Here is a 16313-nt window from a genome sequence, read left to right on the forward strand (position 1 = left end):
AGACTGACTGCAAAGAGTTAAAATTATTTCCTTGATTTTCTTGATTTTCAGGTCCACTTTTATTTTCTTCATTCTCTTCTAAGGTGGTTCAGTCAGCACTTCCACTATTCACAGACCAAGCTAAATATAGATGGATAAAAAGTTAACACAGAAAAGCAAAACATTTGGAAGAAAAATAGATGAGACTTTTAAATTCATAGCTAAGGAAACTACATGAAGCCCTTGAGTTATATGAATTGGAAAGAAAAAGGGGGAAAAAAAAAGAGCAGCATGGATCACATAACTGCAATGTTTTTAAACCCCAAATGTTTCCTCTAGGGAATAATATGAAAAAAATACATTCATAATTTTAATAGCTCTTGATCTTACCTGTAACATGATTCATAAACATTTAAACCATAGTTTTTTTGAAGTCTATTTGCCTGAGGGGATTAATGATGGAGGATAGTATATGCCGATGCCCTCTCACAGGAATGGGTCTGCTCTCAATATATATTTTGTCCCAGTCAGTTTCTTCTTCTTTTTTATTTATTTTAGGTTTCAGCTGTTTGGGAAGGGGGCATGGTTATTTAGACCGTTTTGGAAATTGCTAATAAGCTTAGTGATAATAGAACCTTAAATCAAATACTATTTGTGTAGAAAGATGAGCAGCTTTGAGACTCCTCTTGCACATCACATATTACGAACTGAATTTTGCATTTCAGGTTTATATACAAATCCTGAAATATGAAATTCAAATTCACACTTGCAATACAAATATTAGAAAAACATTTTTTCAGATTATACAATCAACTAATAGTCTTTTTGCTGTATAATCTGCATACTTTAGGCAGTTAGTAAATAACAAACATGGTATTTTAGAAATTTTTACTTTCTCTGGCAATATTATTCAGGGAGTTAGAAACATTCAGCACCTTAAAGGACTAACCATATTTCACCTTGAGTCAGACTGTTTTCTCTTGATCTAAATGTCACTTCTATTGAGAAGAGAATTGCTACCTGCCATTCGTATATAAAAACAAAACAGTAATGAATTAGGGAATTGAGTAGAAAAGATGCGTTATAAATTGTGATTTAATGTTAAATGGTGCATAGGATAGGACATTTCAAGTCCAGCTAAAAATAAGCCTTTACTAAGACTTTATTTTATAGTAAAGGGGATGGCTAACTTGGCCTACACACCCATGACATCAAAATCTTGACTGTACATCATTAGTTTAGTACATATATCTTTGAGTTCATGTATCTTTCCTTAACAATTCTTGAAGGGATTTGTTAACTTGTTGCTTATTAATTTGTTAACTTGTTGCAATATGGATTTGGGGCCACATTGCAAAATCAGATAAAACAAGCAAAGAAACATACCAACACATGTTATATTGTTAACCAGAATTTTGGAATAAAATACATATGATGTGCTAAATAGTAAATCTAAATAGCAAGATTTAGATATAGTGAATAAAATAGTTACATACATAAAAACTTATTTTAAAAAAACATGGTTCTCTACCATCTTCTTTACTTCCAGTGTCTTTTAAGGCATATTAGTCAGCTTTTGCTCCAGTAGTTAAAAAAACAAAACAAAACAAAACAAAAAACAAAACTCAGTGGCTTAAAACAATAAAATTGTATTCCTTGAATTTATTATATGAGTTTAGTTGTGGCTCTACTGGCTTGACTAGGGAATTCTTGGCCACATTGATTGGGCCTGACTCATTTCCACATGTCTTTTCATCCTATTGTTATAACAGAAAGCCAACACTCAAGGATGGATTCAGGTAGCAATGCATTATCAAACCATGTAATGACATCTAAAATTATAGCTTAGGCATTTCATGTATCACATCCATGTGCATGCCATTGGCCAAAGCCAATTATATGGCTGGCTCAGAATTAACGGGTTGGGGAAATACATTCTTCCTGCAGAAAGACATCGTGGTGGTGGGTGGAGAACTTCTAAGTGTAAACAAAGTATGAGCAAAATTAGTGCAATCATAGTTTTGTATAAAGCAGGTCTTATTTGGATATAATATTGGTATTATATTACACAATGTTTTTCTCCTGTGAGTTATTCTATTTTATATAAAAATGGGTTATTATCTACTAATATTGGCTATTATGATTTTTTTAATCCAAATAGCAGAGTTCTTAGTTCCTCAAACAGGTCTGTTTTCTTTGATTGTACCTATGAAACCCTTTATATTCCTGTCTCTAATGTATTCAGACATGCACGTGTGCATGTATCCATACACAGGTGCACACATACACAAAACACATACAATTCTGGAACATAAGGTAATTTGATCTTTTAAAAAAATTATCTATAAAAATATTCCTGCCTGTGCACCAGAGAATGATTTTTCTAATTCTCTATCAGTGTTTCTATGCTGATACTTTCTGTTCTTTCTGAGACGTCCACAACACTGACAAAAGTTGTGTAATCTATCCTTTTGGGAGGGGGGCAGATAAGTATTATGAGAATATGACAAAAAAAAATTCTCCACTGTACAGGACTCCTTAATTTATTGTATTACCTGTAGTATAATGTTAAATATTTCCTTTGATTTTAGTTTCCTGTTTAACTATTTAATAACCTTCTTGTTTGTATTTTTAAAAAGTGACCAATTTTATCTAGGTACAGCGTTGCAGAACCAGTGTTAGGTGGCTAAAGTAAGATCCAGGAAAGATTAGTGGGCTGAAAATAAGCATCCATTGGAGAGATCCATGACACTTGGGTAGGATGAATTGTTAAAAGATAGAACATTGTGCAGTCAAGTAGAATGGGGGCTTAACGTATTGTAACATGCACATTCAGGTTAATGTGACCTCATTAAGTCACATTAACTGTGTATCCTAAGTAAGTCACAGGCTGCTGAGTTTCATTATACCAGATATCGCAGGTAAATGCTAATATGCTGGTGTTAAAAACCTTATAAATTTACTATTTTTGCCCAGGTGTTGCTTTTTGAGAGAAGACATAGAGCTATTCCATGTACTAATACATGTTTTATATTTGTCTTTTAAGGATCTTTAGCTTATTTGCTTTTTTCACTTTGTAGAAATATCTAGTATATCTAACTATCCAATCATGTAGTATAAATATGTATCCACAAATATGTGTATATGTATACCATTCTTGGTTTTCATTAACAGCTTGATACTATGTCATGATCTTAATTTACATCATGTTGCATATTGATGTAGTTAGACGCTTACTAGGCATATTGATATAGTTAGAAACTTACTAGTGCTATGGTCTGAATGTTTACTTCCCCTCAAAATCCATATGTTGAATCCTAACACTCAATGTGATGGTATTAGGAGGTCGGGGTCTTTTGGGACATGCTTAGGTCATGAAAAGAGAACCTTCATGAATGGGTTTTGTGCTCTTATAAAAAAGATCCCACAGAGCTCCGTAGGCCCTTCCACCATGTGAGAACACAGCAAGAAGGCACTGGCTATGAATCAAGAAGAGGGCCCTCACACAACAATGCTGGCACCTTGATCTTGGATTTTTCACCTTCTAGAACTTTGTGAAATAAACTTCTGTTGTTCATAAGCTACCAGTCTCCGGTATCTTCTTATAGCAGCCCTAATGGATTAAGACAACCAGCTAAATTAAGTTAGGGAGAGTGAAATAATTGATGAAAAGCAGAAAGTTATTCAAAGATGAACTGCATTCAGTTTCACTAGATAAATAGAAACTATTGTAATACATAGGTATATGCTTGTGGAGTCTTGTACATTCCGTGGCAGTGAGCAACAGAATGTTTATTGCTTGGCCATTTGCTAGTTAATGAGTATTTATCTCCTAAAAGAAGTAATTATTAAACCAATATTAGATGAGCATGACACAAATACAAGGTTTGAGTTTTTTCATTACCATGAGATAATTTATTTAAATATCCAAAGATGAGAGAGACAGAGGGAGAGAATAAAGTGCTTCTATCTCATTATATCTTTATTTTTTGAAATTATAGCTTCATTGTGGTAAAATTGAAAACCAATAAATGCCACATATTTAAAGTGTATAGATTGATATTGAAATACGTACATATTTGTGAAACCATCACAACCAAGAAAAAAACTTTCCTTCTTACAGATTTTCTTGTGCATCTTCATAATCTTTCTCTCCCATGCCTCCCTGACACCTTGCTCCTGTCCACAAGCAACCATTGACCTGACCATAGATTAATTTTCATTTTCTAGGAATTTATATAAATGGAATAGTCTATTCTCTGACTTCTTCTACTCAGCATATTTATTTAGAAATTCATCCATCTACTTAGTATGTCTAATATTCATTTCTTTACATTGATGGGTTAATTTTCTTTGTATGGTTTACATAAACATCTATTCCCTATTTTAGAATAGATTCCAATAATTGACTATCACAAAGAAAGTTGCTATAAATAGTCACATATAAGTCTTTGGACAAATGTTTTCATTTATGTTGGGTAAAAACCAAGTACTATAGTAGCTAGATGATACAGTAAGTATATATTTAATTTTTTAAGAAGCTGTCAGCTACTTTCCAAAGAAATTATACCATTTTGCATTCCTGCCAATAGTGTTGCTCCACGTCCTTGACAACACTTTCTATGGGTAGTCTTTTAATTTTTGTCATTCTAACAGGTGATTAGAGATACCTCATTTTGGTTTCAATTTGTACTTCCCAAATATTTAGTGATGAGCATCTTTTCATATGATTATTTCCCCTCTATATATCTTCTTTGGTGAGTTGTCTGTTTAATTACTATACCATTTAAAGATTGTTTTCTTATTATTGTGTATTGGATATTCTTTATGGATGAATTCCTTTATTTTTTCTAAGTCTGTAGGTTGGTTCTTCCTTTCTTTAACAGTGTTATAAAAAGAGCAGAAGTTCTTCATTTTAATGAAGTTTAATTTATCAATTTTTTTCTTCAATGGGTTGTGCTTTGGGTGTGCTTGCTTATTTTTATAACTCAGAAATCTCTGTCAAATTTAAGGTCATTAAGATTTTCTTACCTATTTTCCACAAATTTATAGTTTCAGCTATTATATTTAGGTATAGAATAAATACCAAGCTAATTCTTGTATATTGTGGCAGGCAAGGGAAAAAAGTTACCATTATTATCTTTCATATTGCTATCCAGTTGTTCCAGCACCATTGCATTATCTTGGCATCTTTTTCCAAATAAACTGCACATAAGTGTGGTGGGTGCACATCAGGGTTTAACATTCTCTTCCATTCTTGATAACAGTGATTTCTGACTTTTTTTTTCCCCCTAATTCTGGCTGGGGTTCTACTCATTACATTAATCTCTTCAAATAGTCAAATTTTTATTTTATAAATTTTCTATATTGTTCTGTTCCTCTATTTTCTATTTCATTGCTTTCTGTTCTTATTTTTTATTATTTCGGATTTACTACTTACTTTTGGTTTATTATTTCTTTTTTATTAATGTGCAATCAAAGGACATTGTTTTAAGAACTTTCTTATATTTAATATAATTGTTTAGTGCTGTAAGCATACCAATAGACACTGCATTCGCTGAATTCCCAAATTATAATATATAGTATTTTATTTTAATTCAATTTAATAATTACTCAAAATAATTTATTTTTCTTTTTTAATTTGATCCATGAATTAATTAGACTTATTCTATTTATTTTCCATACAATAAGGCTTTTCCAGACTTCTGTTACTTATTTCTAATATAGTTCTATAGTGATCAGAGAACATATTATATGATTTGAATATTTGTTAAAAAATTATCGAAGATTGTTGTATGGCCCATATCATGGTATTTTGGTAAATGTTCTGTGTGTACCTGAAAAGAATATGCATTCTGCTGTTTTGGGTGAAATCTCCTATAAATGTTAAATTAATTAGGTCAAGTTGATGAGTCATCTTCTACATTCTTTTATAATATCTCTTTAATCATTATATTGACTATGGATAGGAGATATTGAATCTGGCTATAATTGTGGGATTATCTGTTTTTCTTTGCAGTACTATCAGTTTTTACTTCACACACTATGTCCTCTTAAGGAATAAGTAACTGTATCTTTATTAAATTTCTTTTTAATTCCTTGTAATAATCTTTGCTATGGAATCTCTTATGTCTGATGTACATATAATTCCTTTAGATTTCTTTTGATTGATATTAATATGTTATAACTTTTCCCAGCCATCCTTTGAAAATGTATTTTTCTTTATACTTAAAGAGGATTTCTTTAGGTAATACATAGTGAATTTTTTTTCCTAGTGCGATCATGCCTGCCTTTTAATTGGGATGTTTATATCAATTATATTTAATTTGACTGTTAATATTATTTGTTTTTCAGCCTTTTGGGGGGATTGCCTGTTATATTACTGTTATATTCTTTGTTAGCTTATTAGATAACAGTTTAGTTTAGTTTTGTTATTTTTTTTAGGTAAAACTTGTTTTTATATATGTTGAATATATGTATATGAAACTTGATTATAATGTTTTCATATTTCTTCTATATAGGTTTCATTGACCTTGTATCAATCAGCTTATAGTTTTCATCAAATTTGAAATGTTTTTAGGCATTATTTCTTTATATATATATTTTTTTCTCTCCTCTCCTTTGGGGACCCCAATTACATATAGATTAGACTGTTTGAAATTTTCCCACCGCTGACGGATGCTTTGTTCTTTATTTGTTAAGCTTATTTAATTTTATTTTTTGGTGTGTTTCTTTTGCAAAATTTCTTACTATGGTATTTTTAAATTCACTAACATTTTATTCTTCACTTGTAATCTGATGTTAATCCCATCCAGTTTATCATTTCTCATTGTCCAGAGTATCCTTTCTCTTTGTCTTGCATTGCATTATGTTAATTTTTGTGCACTTGCTGGTTTGTAATGTGTCTGTTGAAAATAGAGAAAGTTCACATACAGATACCACAAATAAGAAAATAAAAATATCATCAATATTATTACTGAATGCTATATTTTCTAAATATTTGAAGATTATTTCACAAGAGAAGAAAATATTCAAAAACAGATTCTTGGTGTTTGATGAGAGAGATTTTCTTTTGTCTTCTTCTTATGAGAAAATGATGAAATGAGAAAGAAAAAACATCTCTACTTATGCTCAGAATTGTAAAGATTTCAGGAATGGACTTATGTCCACCTCAAAAATTTTGCATTATGTCTCATTGTTCTTAATATTATAAATTGAAATATTTCAGACTAAGATTTTTTTCTTGGACATTTGTACCTTTCACTAACTGCCTTATAATACATTAACTCTTAATTATCTTAAGACCTGAGAAGATTAAAGACTTCTCATTTATCATGGCCATATAAATAATTTAAATAATAAATTTTAAAAAATCAAATTGATAGCAGTTGGGATTTTTACTCCACAGCACTTGGGTAAGGAAAAAAAAATCACTTGGAAAATGAAACTCACCACATGCTTTGAGAAGGCTTCTAATTTTCTAATTCAGAATATTTACAAATAGAGAACAAACAGATTTTCTAGAAAACCTTTCTTTTCCAAAGTAATAATGAACATGCAGGGAATCTTACACAGATCAGAAATTTGCAAAGATTACGTTTTTAAAAAAGGTGTATTGGCTACAAATGTGACTTTTGATTTACACTGGTCATTCTGGTAACTCAGAGCTTGTGCTTTTACAATCCACATTTGACAGAGATGACAAAGCCTAGTGCACATGTAAAATGGCAGGTTGAATCAAAGACAAAATAGGAACCTCTAAAAGATGAAGACTTCAAACCTTGAAGTTATAGTTGGTGAGGATACTTGTTTGTCTTGATCTTGGAGATGAGTTGAAGCTTAAAAAAAAAAAGAAAAAAAAAAGATCCCTGAGCATTCCTAGCTCTAAGGTTATCCTTCAGTGAGAAAAAATACCAGAATTCAAACTAGCCACATATGGATAATTCTAGGAATGCCAAGTCTGATGTTTTATTTCAATAAGTGTGTTTTTTAGTGCCCATAGTTTCATTCATGTTGAAAGATTTTGAAATGCTTCTAGAGTAATGAACTTTACATATAAGCAACAAATTATTTCTATTAATCAAGATAAACAATTTTGAGTTCACAATATAAGAAAAAAGGGGGAACAATACAGCCAAACACAAAAATACAGTCCAGAAATATAAAATTGAGGAATCCAATAGAAACTGGAAATGTTAAAATAATCTAATTGAGTATAGCTATTCACGTTTAATGTAATTAAAGACAGATAGAATGGTGTCAAAATACTTAAAAAGGTCAAGTTTTTCAGAATTGATATGGGGAGTTTTTAAAACAACCAGATTGAAAAAAGAAAAGATAATTGGCTTTAGAAATTTAATTAATGGTTTAATTAAGATCAAACAGAAATCAAGAGAAAGGTGGTGAAGTTGATGATTATCCTGAAAGGAAGTAGTCAAGATGAAGGATATAAATGTAAAAGAAAGGAAATTGTGAGGGGGATTTATCAGACCCATGGCTGGAAAAGAAGCTGACCTAAGCAATTTTGGAGAATAGTGTTTTGACTGGCAATTGTAATGTGAAAACCAAGAAGAATTGTTAGTAAGTATGTTTTAGATATAGACATGGGTTAGCCATTCTGAAACTACTTGAGGTGTATATAGGGTTGAACAAATAAGTAAATGAATTGCAGTTGATAGCCGAGTTTTTCACTCTCAGAGAAAGAAATTATAAATAGCAATGGAAGGGAGAAGGCTCAAATGAGGCTTATGATGGATTACAGTTAAAGATACACATATACACATAGCATGTATACGTATCCACATAAATATAATTGTCTATCCCTATCTATCTATCTATCTATCTATCTATCTATCACCTATCATCTATCAGTCTACCTCGACTACCTGTGAGTTCATACCAGCACCTCTAATTTCAATCTAACATCGAAAGAATTTATTGTTTGTATTATTCCGTTTCTTTTTCCTAGTTTTCCTTTTTTTTTTTTGTACTTATAAAGCCTTTCTCTGATAGTGAAAAAACTGATTCCGATTATCTCCAGTATATTTCTTTATTTGCTCAATAACCTCATGTGTCCTAACCATGGTAGTCACCTCCTTGATTTCTGGCTCCACTGCTGATTTCTTGATGCCTCTTCTATGTGGCCTTTTCTATGGCCCTACCATTTCTTTGGCTTCTGGCCATGATGCCATCTCCAAGAGAAGAGAGCAAAAGGACATTAAAGAAACAAATGGATGGGGAAGCCAGAAAGCATATCCAGAGTTGATTTACCTATAATTTTTAAAAAGCACTTTATTTTTCTAAGTTTTACCATCTATTGCCCTGCATTAATATGTCTGACAGAAACTTAAGCTTCATTATAATTGGAAGATTTAGCTCATTCTTCATTAAAAAAGTCGAATGTCCCAAGGGATCTTACTTATTCTGAAAAATGCAGACAATATTCTCTATCTTTAGTCTATACTGGTTTTGATAAAATGGCATCAGCATAAGCATACTTGGTCTTTTGAAGGCAGAGGGCTTTGCTTTTCTTCTTGCAAGTTGAAAACACAGGAGTTATGGCCTGGACTGAAACCCTATGTTTCAAGTGTTTTCAAGTGTTTCAGGTCCGTGAATGAACTATGCAGTCAATTCATTTAAGGTTCTACTGAAGGGACCTACAAATTCCTATTTTCTTCCACATTACTGGAAACTTTGAAAAACTTTTCTCATTATCATGTATATTTTGCTTCTACCTTTGAGGACTTTTCCATTATCAACTAATTGTTACTTTTCCTGTATAAACCAACAAATTCCAAAATAAAGCTTTTGATGGGATTTTTTTTTTCTAGGAGCCTAGAAATCGCTAATTTAAGCATTTAATAACAGTAACTACATTAACCGTTCATGGAAGTGAAGTTGTAGAAAAGATTCTCAACTTGCTTGAGATCAGAAATCATTAAGTGTTCCAAAACACATTTATCTTTTACAGAATAATATAAATTAATGTCTACATACATTTTCTAGAATTTTTTTTACATTTCTCTCTTACATTTTTTCTTTAGGGAAGTGAATATTAGTGACAGTCTTGATATTATAGGTGGTACTTTTAGTTTGGAGCAGAAGAATCACTAAGTGGAAAACACTGTTTGTTACATAAGGCAGACAAACTTCCCATAATAATCAGGTATAAGGACCAGGTATTTACTTAAAAATAATTGAAATTAATCTGAAAATATGCCAGAGATGTAATAGCAATAGGAGCAGTGGATGGAGTTTAAAAAATAGGAAGTTTTCTTTAGTAAAATCTTAGCAATTTTACCTGATATTCACTCCTTTTACATTTTAGTTCAACTCTTGACTTTCCTGCTATTTGAAAAAAGGGTTTCCTTTGGAAATAATTTAAAACATACTGTAAAATTTACAAAAATCTCTGCTTTAGAAGCCTTCTGAAATGATGGGAAATTTTATTGGTATGCTATACAGAGTGATGAAGACCCCTTAATAATAAAATACAATATTTTACATAAGTTCTCAATATTAGTAAAATAATCGATTTTTGTGTGTTTTCTCATAATTAGCTTGCATATGCTTAATTATTTTATTTGAAAATTATTAACATATATTTTGAAGTGGATAACAGGATTTGGTATCTTATGGACTGAATTATTTTAACATATTCAAAAATATAACCTTGGTTTTATATGACTATTGAGACAGATTTTGAGGAAAAATGATGAACCAGATGCAGTTATAATTAGCTATACCACTGAAAGTATACTTTTAAACTCTTCAATGTATAAGCAAACAATAGGATGGTATGTGCATGAAATTAAAATGGATTTTTAACTATAGTGTTTTTTATGACTGAAATTTTATTGCAAATTTTATTTTATTGCAAATGCATCAAACTGATCATATGAACAGTGAAATTATATATAAAGTTTGCTATCTTATTTTCAATTAATACCCAGGGATTTCTGATAACACCCATATATATAATTCTGCTTAATTCAATGTTATGTATGGAATGGTGACTTCATTTTAATTTTGCTTTGATTAATATTTCAAGTTTTAAAGGGGTCCCTGGACTTTAAGTTATAAAAAAGACCTAAATTATTTGTAATAAATCAACATATTTAAGGTCTTTTGTAAGCCACTGCAACTTATATATACTAAATGTATTTTTTTAGCAACTCCGTTTTCAGATCGCTGAAGTATTATCTCTTAGCTACTGTGTTGTACACAATAAGATATTTCATACTCACTTTGTTATTTTCCTGACACTGAACTTGAATTAGTCATTTCTCTAAGAGCCCTGTGTTTTGTTTAATTTTTTAGAGAGGATGGTATTTGATAACTAAGTTCTAGGGTCTACGTGTGGTATTGCAATTTGAAGGCCCTCTGATATTGGACAGGAGCTGTACACATGTTATATGAATTCATACTGTTACTTCCAATTCTAATCCAAAATTAATCAGGTTTCATTAGTTTTTCTTTTCCACAGTTTTACTTCCCTTATCTGACAGTGAGAAACTTGGTTCCAATTACCCTTAATGTATTTACTTACTCAACTAATAGGTAGGACTGTCATGACAAAATACCACAGGCTGGGTGGCTTAAACAACAGAAATTAATTTTCCCACAGTTCTGAAGGCTAAAAGTCCGAGATCAAAATGTTTGACAGGGCTGCTTTCAGTTCAGCCCATAACACCCCCTAAGTGTAACCAGTTTCTCATTGTCATCCCTACCCCCTTTTCTGTCTGCCCACCTTCCTCACCTCTCTTGAACTGACAGCCTATGCTGGACTGCCGTTCCGTGTCATTGTCCCTTTTACTTTGAGTACGCTCTGACACCCTGTAGAGACCAGCCTTTTACAATTGGACTTTCCAAATTGATCTCTAACATTCTGTACTAGGCTGCACCTTGTTTTGGATCCCTTCTTTATCCCACTTCAGGGCTAGCCCCCAGTATATTAACTTTTATAGCCTTTCAGATTTGACACCTATGCAAGATAATTCTGTAAGTATTGCCAAAGAAATCCCAGGGTTGATTAACAATACCCTTTTGACTATTGGACTGCTAAAATCAGCCAAATATCTCTGACTTCTCACCATACTCAGGAAGTGAGTATCCAAAGATGTATAGTCTCCAAAAACCCATTCTCTCAATCCCAAGGCAGCTGTGTTAATGGGGGAAAAATGAATATAATAGCCCTTCCCAGATTTTCAAACCAGAGGCTGACAAATGAAGTAGCTGATCAAGGAAAAATTATCTACTATCAGGTCAGGTTTTCCTTGCTATTTCTTTCCCTCAGGAAATCACATGAGCTTGTGTAGCATATGTTTATTACACACACCTATACTAAAAAATCTTGAATGGATAATTCCACTTTTTAAGTTTTATCCTTCTCTTTTCCAAGTAAGATATTATTGTAATTGCCACATTGTCTGTTGCAGGTAAATAAATTTTCTTTTGCATGGGGGTCACTATACTATATATTCTAGGTTCTGGATTTGGAGCTAGAAGCAATAACTGGAAGTGCAGTTTGAGCAGAAGTGATCAGTTCTGAGAATGCATGCACAGAGATGCCAAAGTGGACCCCATTTGCAGGGGGACTTTTCATCTGACTCTGTAAATGAGAAAGTATAGAAACCAAAAGAATTTGAATGGCCAGTGAAAATATTCTGCCATCAAGTAATTAAACCATGAAAACTTCTTGACCTATTGACTCTTGATTATATATTTGTTTCCTTATTATACCTTGAGGTTTATATTGTTAACTGATTACAGATATCCTGGTAATATTGTACTCTTGAAGAAAATATAGCCATAAGTGAACAAAACACACAAATAATACAGTTTATCAGCTGCTTTTAGTACCTCCCTCTTTTAAAAAAATTTAGAATATTTTTTGTGAAATATAACACAAAAATATGCAAAAGAGTTAATAGTATAATTTATCAATTTTTCTTATCTTTTGACACACTACCATGTAACTTTGCACTTTTTGGATATTATTTGTAGAATCATACTGGTGTATACTCCTGTGTCTGAATATTTTCAGCCTACCAAAATGTTTGTGATAGCTATGCATGCATTTGTAGTTCACTCATTTTTATTGTATAATCGCATAAGAATTTTTTCTTTTATGTGTGATGGACATTTGAGTTATGTGCTATTTTAGGCTTTAACAGGTGTGATTTTGTTTATATCTTCTGGTATAAACATACCATGTTCTATTAGAAATATACCCCAGAAGGAGTAACTGGATGAGAACACATGCATATTTCCAACTTGTCTTCAATGAGGCCTATTAGACCTTTGTTTTTGTTTGTTTGTTTTTCTGGGAGAAGAATCTCTGGCAAGAAATCCTAAGAAGCACAGAATCATAGGGAGAGCTCATTAAGATCACTCTTTTGGACTCTTACTATATCAGACTGTGGTGATGTATGCATAGGCACACTACAGGTGGTACGGGCAAAAAAGAATTTCTGAAGCATGATTTATATATTGTAGTAGTGGATTGGCACTTGGCTATTTAAGCCATCTTTAATTTTATCATTTTCATTTCAGTAAGCTTAAGCTGCTACTGTCCACAAGACACAAAAAGTGAAAAACGTATCTGGCAATTTTTAAATTTAAAGAGCTAGACTTTTGATCCCTTGATTCATTTTCATGTCCTTTTACAGGTGACACTGAACCCTAAGAGGTAAATTATAAATCTTGTAGGATAACACAAGGTTTAAATCACTTCAATTTCTGTGTCCTTTTAAATGAATTTGTACAACTCTTAGAATATATTTCATGTTGTATTGAAATGGCAACTGGGAAGTGTATCTAAAAGGAAAAAGTGCAATCTAGAAAACCAAGTTAAATACCATTATAGTTCAGTGCCATTGGCCAACATTTTTCAAGTTCTAAGATCAGAATGAAATATGAGAAATTCCCCTTTCACCTCATAAATCTTTTGAAAATACTGATTTTATGTAAATAGTCATAGCAAATTAAAAAAATTAACTTGTGGCTATGATTTATTTAACTCATTTGACTAGAGATTTATATGGATGGAATATTCTCATTCATGCAAGATACTATGTTAAAATACATACCATAAAATTAAAATTTATTAGCAGAAACTACACCAAGATTATTTTGTCTCTGAAAGGAAACTTACCCCTTGCATAAAATCAGTTTTTAACCTGAGACATTGATGTCATTGAATTGGCCTGTGCTAATTTTTCAAAAATTGATTTAGTTCTGTACTTTTTATCTTAATGTAAAAGAGAAACTATAAATAAAATGAATCAGGATCTATTATATTGCACATATGTTTTAAACACTTGGAAACTTTTGAAACCTGTATACTCCTAAGCACCTCCAATTATCAAAAGGCCGGATAGGATTTATTTGAAAGCTAGAGGACATATCTATGCAATTCTGAGACCACTTAACATATTTTGAAAGTGTGACTATATTTGGAGTAATGATAAACAATAAAGTAAATGGGAAAGGGTTTGATATAGAGTCAGTAGTGAATAGTCTAGGATTAAGAAAACCTTTGTTCTGACTACCCTTTTCTTATCTTACATGTCTTGAGTCTGTGGATACTATGTTTTAATATTTATGTGCCATAATGTCCCTATTTCCAAAATAAGATTTTTGATCTTTTATATACAGAATGGTAGCAACTGTTGTGAAAAATCTACCAATAGATCTTGACAGATTTTGGAATTATTTTTAGCCTGAAGATTGTTATTGCTTCAGTCTTGCACACATTCATTCAAAAATATTAATCATACATTTATTAAATGCAAAACTCATTGAAATCTTCAAAATATGCAAAGTTTGAAAAAGACAACTTCCTGCCTCCAGTAGCACATGGTCTGTCAATGGAGATCAACAAAAGTTCAAGAAATTTTCATACAATAATATTAGACATGCATATTAAGCAAATGTAGATTATGAGGTCCATGAACATGACATATCTGTGTTAAATATTGCAGTATCTTTCCTGATAATAGAACTAGTGCATATATATTGACCCATATGTAATATCATGTTGCACAGTGCTTAACACAGAGTAAGAAAGTGATGATTTTTGTTGAAAGAATAGACTTTAACATTTATTTTATTATTACTATGTTTACATTAATATTTTAAGAGATTTTGTGCATATTAATTGATTTCATTCCTACAACAATCTTTTTTTTTTTAAGATATTATTTATTTATTTGAGAGAGAGAGCCAGAGAGCATGAGAGAGAGAGTGAGCAGGAGTAGGGGGAAAGGACAGAGGGAGAGGCAGAAGCAGGCTCCTTGCTGAACAGGGAATCCCAAGCAGGATCATGACCTGAGCTGAGGGCAGACACTTAATAGACTGAGCCACCCAGGTGTCCCTATTCCTACAACATTCTTATGAAACTCTTTACATTTTACAATTGATGCAACTGATTCATAAGGATAATAAGCTTTGCATTTAGTAAGTGAAAAAGGAATAGAAATGAAGTGACTTAATTATATAATGTGATGTTTAAAAAGCACTCTAAAACTTAGTATGTTCAAACAACCATCACTGGGAAAGATCCTGAGCTCACCTCCTCCCACAGATACAGCTAGATAACACCCACATCAGTGTAAATAACCCAGAAAATGACCCAAAGACTGGGATAACAGACTCTCCACACCTAAATGTAGAGAAGAGGCCACACTACAGAGGGTAGGAAGGGTAGAGATGTGTTGTGGAGCTAAAGGGACACATGGGACTGTCTGCAGGATGGAGGGATGCCACAAGTGCAGACAGGGAAGAGAAACAGATTCTCACACCAGCACAGATCCTCACACCAGAACCACAGATGTGGGGAACCTGCACAGGGAAGACAAATCCCCATAACATTTGGCTTTAAAGACCAAAGGGGTCAAATTTTGTGAGTTCTTAATGAGTGGGACTTAAAACCTGGAACTTTAAAAATCAACAGGCTTGGCTCTGGGAGAGCCAGGAGGGCAATAGGAAACTGAGTCTTCGCCCTTAAAGAGATAGCAAAACAAACAGCTTCACAAAGATACAGCATAGAAGCAGTGGTTTGAAAAACACCGGGGTTATACAGGAAGGACATTTATTTACTAATCTCAGAGCATGTGCTGAAGGGGCAGGGATCTTTAGGAGACTTCTACAAAAACAAAGGTGCTGCCAGGCATCATTTCACTCTCCTGCCCCCTAATCCAGAGAAAAGGACACCTGCTTAAACCAGCACAGCACCAACACTTTCCATCTAACTTGCTAATAGCATGCTCCACCCCCACATTCTTCTGTGGACATGCCAATTCCATCCAGGACTCAGCTCCAAGTTTCCTCCC

This window comes from Ursus maritimus, unplaced genomic scaffold (assembly GCF_017311325.1).
Source record: "Ursus maritimus isolate PB19 unplaced genomic scaffold, ASM1731132v1 scaffold_10, whole genome shotgun sequence".
Lineage (NCBI taxonomy): Eukaryota > Metazoa > Chordata > Mammalia > Carnivora > Ursidae > Ursus > Ursus maritimus.